This window comes from Arachis stenosperma, chromosome 9 (assembly GCF_014773155.1).
Source record: "Arachis stenosperma cultivar V10309 chromosome 9, arast.V10309.gnm1.PFL2, whole genome shotgun sequence".
NCBI classification, from domain to species: domain Eukaryota; kingdom Viridiplantae; phylum Streptophyta; class Magnoliopsida; order Fabales; family Fabaceae; genus Arachis; species Arachis stenosperma.
In genome coordinates this window covers 62886822-62896160 of record NC_080385.1, presented here as the reverse complement: position 1 = coordinate 62896160, position 9339 = coordinate 62886822, and the positions used below count along the sequence as shown (strand labels likewise).

The following is a 9339-nucleotide window of genomic DNA, read 5'->3' as shown; positions in this document are numbered from 1 at the left end:
AAATCAAGGAGATGGAGAATGGACACATCGTCAGTCGGAACAAAGCCGTGTAGAGCAATATGCTCCACAACAAAGGCCACGCCATTGAAATCCGTATCGTTTAGATCATAAACCCCGGTAGTTCTTTGCCTCTTGGGAGAAGGCCCAGATGAAGAAGGGGAAGAGGTAGCACCAGAAGTCGCAAGAGGCGGATCCGTAGAGGCCACTCAAGATTGAGGAGTCAGAATAACCTTCCTCGGACCTTGAGGTCTCGAGTTCATTTTGGGAAGTACCCTCCCCCGACGACTTTCTATGCAAATTTTGGGCGGCCACTGCCTCCTTGGTCTTGCAGAAGACCTTCATCGGATTGGAGCTTGAAACCATCTCTGAAAAAAATAACAAAAATAGTTTTGCAGTGGATAACGATAGGACCACATCAAACAAAAAAAAACTTTAAAGAAGTCGGGCACTACCTAGCTCGGAACGAAGAAGAGCGGGATCCCCTAAAAACTTCTTTGTATCCAAATATGGATGCTCCCCCCAGTGCTCCTCCAAAACACCTACAAAGGCCCTCTCTACCTCATTAAGACTCTCTAAAGGATACTTAAGAACTACAGGGTCCTTTTGCCACCAAAGAGGAAAGGTGGGTTCATTGTTCTCATCCAAAAAAAAGGGGTGAACATCCTCAATAGCCCGGACTTTGAAATAAAAGTTTTTGAAATCGTGGAAGGAGTCATAAAAAATAGAAAAGACTTTTTTACCATGAGTAGCTAGTACACGAAATTGTGAGTTCACACTTTTCTCACAACTTCGCACAGCTGACCAGCAAGTGCACTGGGTTATCCAAGTAATACCTTACGTGAGTAAGGGTTGATCCCACGGAGATTGTCAGCTTGAAGCGAGCTATGGTCATCTTGTAAATCTTAGTCAGGCGGATTCAAATGGTTATGAGGTTTTGATAATTAAAAAAAGAAATGAAACATAAAATGGGATAGAGATACTTATGCAATTCATTGGTGGGAATTTCAGATAAGCGTATGGAGATTCTATGTTCCCTCTGAGCTTCTGCTTTCCTATTATCCTCATCCGATCATGCGTACTCCCTTCCATGGCAAGCTATATGTTGGTGGATCACCGCTGTTAATGGCTACCATCGTCCTCTCAGTGAAAATATGACCACTACGGTTTCCCGCATGGCTAATCAGCTGTCGGTTCTCGATCGTGTCGGAATAAGATCCAATGATCCTTTTGCACACTATCACTGTGCCCAACAGTAATGAGTTTGAAGCGCATCATAGTCATCCCATCCCAGATCCTACTCGAAATACCACAGACAAGGTTTAGATCTTCCGAATCTCACGAATGCTGCCAATTGATTCTAGCTTATACCATGAAGACTTTGATCTCATGGAACGGAAAGCTCTGTTGTCAGGAGAGGCAACCATGCATTGTGGATCAGGAGGCAAAGAGATACTCACTCAAGCTCTTGCAGATAGAACGGAGGTAGTTGTCAGGCACGCATTCATAAGGGAGGATGATGATGAGTGTCACGGATCATCACATCCATCAGGTTGAAGTACGAGTGAATATCTTAGAACAAGAATAAGCATGAATTGAATAGAAAAGCAATAGTACTTTGCATTGATTCATGAGGAACAGCAGAGCTCCACACCTTAATCTATGAGGTGTAGAAACTCCACCGTTGAAAATACATAAGTGATAAAAGTCCAGGCATGGCCGAATGGCCAGCCCCCAAAACGTGATCAAGAGATCAAAAGTGATCCTAAGGTAGTCTCAAAAATGATCTAGAGATACGAATACAATAGTAAAAAGCGCTATTTATACTAAACTAGTAAACTAGGTTTACAGAAAATGAGTAACTAAGTGTAGATAGTGCAGAAATCCACTTTCGGGGCCCACTTGGTGTGTGTTTGGGCTGAGCATTGAAGTTTTCACGTGCATAGGCTCTTCTTGGAGTTTAAACGCCAGTTTTGGTGCCATTTTGGGCGTTTAACTCCAGCTTTGGTGCCAGTTCTGGCGTTTTACGCCAGAAAAGGGTCTCTGATGGGCATATGGACGCCAGTTTGGGCCATCAAATCTCCCGCAAAGTATGGACTATTGTACATTGCTGGAAAGCCCAAGATGTCTACTTTCCAACACAATTGAGTGCGTGCCGATTGTGCTTCTGTAGCTCTAGAAAATCCACTTTGAGTGCAGGGATGTCAGAATCCAACAGCATCTTCAATCCTTTCTCAGCCTCTGAATCAGATTTTTGCTCAGCTCCCTCAATTTCAGCCAGAAAATACTTGAAATCATAGAAAAACACACAAACTCATAGTAAAGTCCAGAAATGTGATTTTTGTATAAAAACTAATAAAAATATACTAAAAAGTAACTAAAACATATTAAAAACCATGTAAAAACAATGCCAAAAAGTGTATAAATTATCCGCTCATCACAACACCAAACTTAAATTGTTGCTTGTCCCCAAGCAACTGAAAACAAAATAGAATAAAAGGAAGAGAATATACAATAAATCTCAAAATATCAATGAAACTTTGTCCCAATTAGATGAGCAGGGCTAGTAGCTTTTTGCCTCGGAACAGTTTTGGCATCTCACTTTATCCTTTGAAGTTCAGAATGATTGGCATCCATTAGGGACTCAGAATTTAGATAGTGTTATTGATTCTCCTAGTTCGGTACGTTGATTCTTGAATACCGCTACTTTATGAGTCTTGGCCGTGGCCCTAAGCATCTTGTTTTCTAGTATTACCACCGGATACATAAATGCCACAAACAGATAACTGGGTGAACCTTTTCAGATTGTGGCTTAGCTTAGCTAGAGTCCCCTGTTAGAGGTGTCCAGAGTTCTTAAGCAAACTCTTTTGCTTTGGATCACGACTTTAACCACTCAGTCTCAAGCTTTTCACTTGGACCTTCATGCCACAAGCACATAGTTAGGGACAGCTTGATTTAGCCGCTTAGGCCAGGATTTTGTTCCTTTGGGCCCTCCTATCTACTGATGCTCAAAGCCTTGGATCCTTTTTTACCCTTGCCTTTTGGTTTAAAGGGCTATTGGCTTTTTCTACTTGCTTTTTCTTTTTCTTTATTTTTTTTCGCCTATTTTTTTCGCAAGCTTTTTCTTTTTCACTGCTTTTTCTTGCTTCAAGAATCAATTTCATGATTTTTCTGATTATCAATAACATTTCTCTTTGTTCATCATTCTTTCAATAGCCAACAATTTTAACATTCATAAACTTCACTATAAAAAATATGCACTGTTCAAGCATTCATTCAGAAAACAAAAAGTATTGCCACCACATCAAAATAATTAAACTAGTTTCAAGATAAAATTTGAAATTCATGTACTTTTTGTTCTTTTGTAATTAGGAACATTTTTCATTTAACAAAGGTGAAGGATTTATGGAATTATTCATAGCTTTAGGACATAGACACTAGACACTAATGATCATGTAATGAAGCTAAAACATAGTCAAATATAAAGCAAAAAAAATAGAAAAATAAGGATAAGGAAATTAAAGAACGGATCCACCTTAGTGATGGCGGCTAGTTCTTCCTTTTGAAGATCTTATGGAGTGCTTGAGCTCCTCAATGTCTCTTCCTTGCCTTTGTTGCTCCTCCCTCAAAGCTCTTTGTTCTTCTCTAATTTCATGGAGGATGATGGAACGCTCTTGGTGCTCCATCCTTAGTTGCTCCATATTGGAACTCAAATCTCCTAGGGAGGTGTTGAGTCGCTCCCAATAGTTGTGTGGAGGAAAATGCATCCCTTGAGGTATCTCAGGGATTTCTTGATGAGGAACTTCCTCATGCGCTTGTTGAGGTCTATGAGTGGGCTCTCTTGTTTGCTCCATTCTCTATTTAGTGATGGGCTTGTCCTCTTCAATGAGGGTGTCTTCCTCTATGACAATTCCAGCTAAATTGCATAGGTGACAGATGAGATGAGGGAAGGCTAACCCTGCTAAAGTGGAAGGTTTGTCAGCAATCTTGTATAGTTCTAGAGGTATGTGACAAACCCCATTTGTAGGGTTTATCTTGTATTGATTTTAGGGGATTTTATCACCTTTTACCCACATTTACTCAATGAAATAGCATGGTTTTGTATATTCTCCTTTAATTGTGCTTAAGAGTGAAAACATGTTTTTTAGGTCTTAAAATAGCTAAATGTAATTTACCTTGATTCCATTAGATGCCTTGATATGTTTGTTAAGTGATTTCAGATTTAGGAGGCAAAGATTGGATCAAGGGAATGAAGAAAAAAGCATGTAAAGTTGGAGAACTCATGAAGAAATGATGGAACCAAAAAGCTGTCAAGCCTGACCTCTTCGCACTTAATTGACCATAACTTGAGCTACAGAGGTCCAAATGATGCGGTTCCAGTTGGGTTGGAAAGCTAACATCCGGGGCTTCAAAATGATATAAATTTTGCCATATGTTGCTTCGCGTTCAGGGGCGCGCACGCGCACTTTGCGCGCGAGCGCCGATTCTGTCTGTGGCCCACTTTAATGAAATCGTCCCCAGCGGTTTTAGGAGCCTTGTGGGCCCAATCCAACTCATTTCTGGTGCTATTTAAGTCAAGTATTGAAGGGGAATCAATAGACTTTTAGATACTTTAGATACTTTAGATACTTTTGATCATTAGCTTAGTTTTAGGAGTTAGAGTTAGTTTTAGAGAGAGAAGCTCTCACTTCTCTCTAGGATTAGGAATTAGGGTTAGATTAGGATCTCATAGTTCTAGGTTTAATTCAAGTCTCCTTCTACTTCTACCTTCAATTGATGATTGCTACACTTTGGTTCTTCTTTCTATCCCTATCCTCTTATTGTAATTTCTCTTGTTTTGTTTCTAGGTTTTGTAATTGAGATACTCTTGTTCTTTTGTTTTCTTTTAATAATGCAATTTGAGATAATTCATGTGATTGTGATGTTGTTGATTGTTGTTTTGTTAATTCTTTGTAATTGTTGGTTGTTGATTCCTTTTATTCTTACAAATAAAAATGCTTTCTTTCATTACCCTCCAAGTGTTTGATGAAATGCTTGAGAGGATGTTAGACTAGAATTTTATGTTCTTGGCTTGAGAAGGTAACTTAGGATTTCTTGAGTCACTAGTGTCCAATTGATTGCTAGTTGATAGCCATTAACTCTAGCCTTCATTAATCCAATTAGTGGAAAGCTAGGACTTATGGACTAGGATTGATATAACTCACTTGACTTTCCTTTGTTAATTGATTTAAGGATGACTAAGTGGGATTAATCCTTTCAACTACCATACTTGTGGCTAGTGATAATGATGAAGACCCTTGACAACCAAATCTTGCCAAGACCATTTTGTTAATAAAGTTTCCTTACCATTTACTATTCATGTTTCTCATCTAAAACCCCAAAATAACTCACAACCAATAACAAGACACTTTATTGTAAATCCTAGGGAGAACGACCCGAGGTTTAAATACTTCGGTTTATAGATTTTAGGGGTTTGTACTTGTGACAAACAAATTTTTGTATGAAAGGATTAGCGATTGGTTTAGAGACTATACTTGCAACGAGAATTCATTTGTGAAATTCTAAACCGTCAAAAATCCAATCGTCAGTATGATCTCATGAACTTCCATTTCCTCTTGAATCATGATACTATGGATCATGATAGCCCGATCCACAGTTACTTCGGATCGGTTGCTAGTAGGAATGATAGAGCGTTGGATGAACTCCAACCATCCTCTAGCCACAAGCTTAAGGTCAAGCCTTCTTAGTTGAATCGGCTTGCCTTTGGAGTCTCTCTTCCATTCAGATATCCATGAGGACTTTGTCTAACCTTTTATCAAAGTTGAACCTTCTAGTGTAGGGGCGTGCATCTCCTTGCATCATTGGCAACTTGAATGCCAACCTTACATTTTCCAGACTGAAATCTAAGTGTTTCCCCTGAACCATTGTTAGCCAATTCTTTGGGTTCAGGTTCATACTTTGAGCATGGTTCTTTGTGATCCATGCATTATCATAGAACTCGTGAACCATTAAGATTAGTGAGAGCTTCCCATCCTCTTCTCATAATATCATGTCGGATCTCCGAATATTTGCTCCTTTTGAGCTTGAAGGGGACCTCGGGGATCACCTTCTTCTTGGCCACAACTTCATAGAAGTGGTCTTGATGGACCTTTGAGATGCACCTCTCCATCTCCCATGACTCGAAGGTAGAAGCAATTTCCTTCCCTTTCCTCTTCCTTGAGGTTTCTCCGGCCTTAGGTGCCATTAATGGTTATGGAAAATTAAAAAGCAAGGCTTTTTCCACACCAAACTTAAGAGGTTTGCTCGTCCTCGAGCAAAAGAAGAAAGAAGAGAGTAGAAAAAGAAGAAAAGTGGGAAATGGAGGCTTGAGAGGGTTCGGCCAAGGGGGTGTTTAGTGTATGTGATGTGTGAAAATGAAGGAGTAAGGAAAGGTATTTATAGGTTAAGAGAGGGAATTGGTTCATGTGAGAAGGGGTGGGTTGGGGAGGGAAATGGTTTGAATTTGAGTGGATGGGGGTAGGTGGGTTTTATGATGGGTTTATGGGAATTAGGGAATGGATGTGAGTGGTGAAGAGAATATGGGGAAGCGGGTAAGATTTGATAGGTGAGTGGTTTTTTGGGTAGAGTGTTATGGAGAAGTGTGAAGAGGAGAGAGAGTGGGGTGGGGTAGGTGGGGGTCCTGTGGGGTCCATCGATCCTGAGGTGTCAAGGATTTTGCATCCCTGCACCTTGCTAGCGTTAAACGCCCTCTGAGTGCTAATCCTGGCATTTAAATGCCGGGTTGATACCTTTTTTTGGTGTTTAAACGCCAATCTGTTGTCCTGTTCTGGCGTTTAAATGCCAGTCTGCTGCCCTTTTCTGGCATTTAAATGCCCAGAAAGGTGCCAGACTGGGCGTTTAAACGCCCATTTTTATACCTTAACGCCAGTTTGCCTGCCAGTTCTGGCGTTTAAACGCCAGACTGCTGCCCATTTTTGGCGTTTATACGCCCAGAATGGTGCCAGGCTGGGCGTTAAACGCCCATTTTAGTATCCTTACTGGCGTTTGGACGCCAGAAAGATCTTCCTCCAGGGTGTGCTATTTTTGACGCTGTTTTTTATTTTACGTTAATTTTTGCAGTTATTTTTGTGACTCCACATGATCATCATCCTAAAGAAAATATAACAATGGAAAACAAAATAAAAGAGTAATTAATATAGATAAATAAAATTGGGTTGCCTCCCAATAAGCGCTTCTTTAATGTCAATAGCTTGACAGGAAGCTCTTACAGAGCTTCACAGGTGTTCAGAGCATGATTGTGGCCTCGCAACACCAAACTTAGAGTTTGAGTGTGGGGGCTCTGTTTGACTCTGTACTGAGAGAAGCTTTTCATGCTTCTTCTCCATGTTTACAGAAGAAGATCCTTGAGCCTTAAACACAAGGTAGTCCTCATTCACTTGAAGAACTAACTCTCCTCTGTCTACATCAATCACAACTTTTGCTGTGGCTAGGAAGGGTCTTCCAAGGATGATGGATTCATCCTCATCCTTCCCAGTGTCTAGGATTATGAAATCAGCAAGGATGTAAAGGTCTTCAACCTTTACCAAGACATCCTCTACAAGTCCATAAGCCTGTTTCTTTGATTTGTCTGCCATCTCCAGTGAGATTCTTGCAGCTTGTACCTCAAAGATCCCTAGTTTCTCCATCACAGATAGTGGCATTAGGTTTACACTTGACCCCAGGTCACACAGAGCCTTCTCAAAGGTCATGGTGCCAATGGTGCAAGGTATTAAGATCCTTCCGGGATCCGATTTCTTTTGAGGTATCTTCAGCTGAGCCAAGGCGTTCAGTTTATTAATGAGCAATGGAGGTTCATCCTCCCAAGTCTCATTTCCAAATAATTTGGCATTCATCTTCATGATTGCTCCTAGATACTGAGCAATTTATTCTTCAGTAGTAACTTTACCTTCTTTAGAAGAAGAATATTCTTTAGAGCTCATGAATAGTAATAGGAAGTTTAGTGGAATCTCTATGGTCTCTAAATGAGCCTCAGATTCTTTTGGTTCCTCATGAAGGAACTCCCTAGTGGTTAGTGGACATCCCATGAGGTCTTCCTCACTTGGAGTCACTGTCTTTCCCTCCTCTACAGGTTCGGCCATGTTGGACGTGTACATGGCCTTGCACTCTCTTTTTGGATTCTCTTCTGTATTGCTTGGGAGAGTGCTAGCAGGAGTTTCAGTAACTCTTTTACTCAGCTGCCCCACTTGTGCCTCCAAATTTCTGATGAAGGATCGTGCCTCAGTCATAAAACTGAGAGTGGCCTTGGATAGATCAGAGACTATGTTTGCTAAGCCAGAGATGCTCTGCTCAGAATTCTCTGTCTGTTGCTGAGAAGATGATGGAAAAGGTTTGCTATTGCCAAACATATTTCTCCCACCATTATTGTTATTGAAGCCTTGTTGAGGCTTCGTTGATCCTTCCATGAAAAATTTGGGTGATTCCTCCGTGAAGGATTATAGGTGTTTCCATAGGCTTCTCCCATGTAATTCAGCTCTTCCATTGTAGGATTCTCAGGGTTATAAGCTTCACCTTTAGAGGAGGCATCTTTAGCTTGCACTTCAGTCAGTCTCTGAGAAATCATATTGACTTGCTGAGTCAATATTTAGTTCTGAGCCAATATGGCATTCAGAGTATCAATCTCAAGAACTCCTTTCCTCTGAGTCACCCCATTATTCATAGGATTTCTCTCAGAGGTGTCTATGAACTGGTTATTTGCAACCATTTCAATGAGTTCCTGAGCTTCTGCAGGCGTTTTCAAATGAAGAGATCCACCAGCAGAGTTGTCCAATGACATCTTGGATAACTCAGACAGACTATCATAGAATATACATATGATGCTCCATCCTGGAAACATGTCAGAAGGACACCTGTTGGTTAATTGCTTGTATCTTTTCCAAGCTTCATAGAGGGATTCACCTTCTTTCTGTCTGACGGTTTAGACATCCATTCTGAGCTTACTCATCTTTTGAGGTGGAAAGAATTTGGTAAAGAAAGCATTGACCAGCTTGTCCCAAGAGTTCCGGCTTTCTCTAGGTTGTGCGTCCAACGATGTTCTAGCTCTGTCTCTTACAGCAAAAGAGAAAAGTATAAGTCTGTAGACCTCGGGGTCGACTCCATTGGTCTTAACAGTGTCACAGATCTGCAAGAATTCAGATAAGAACTGATGAGGATGTTCTGATGGAAGTCCATGAAACTTGCAATTCTACTGCATTAGAGAAACTAATTGAGGCTAAGCTCAAAGTTGTTTGCTTCAATGGCAGGAATTGAGATGCTTTTTCCATAGAAGTTGGAAGTTGGTGTAGC

The 9339-nt window shown here is 40.8% G+C and overlaps 1 non-coding gene across 1 annotated transcript; it reads left to right on the top strand.

The window, feature by feature from the left end:
- The first annotated feature begins 8888 nt into the window (after positions 1–8888).
- LOC130953919 (small nucleolar RNA R71) lies at positions 8889–8992 on the top strand. Its single transcript, XR_009076079.1, has one exon. It is a non-coding gene; the product is annotated as a small nucleolar RNA R71 (small nucleolar RNA).
- The last annotated feature ends 347 nt before the right edge of the window (positions 8993–9339 follow it).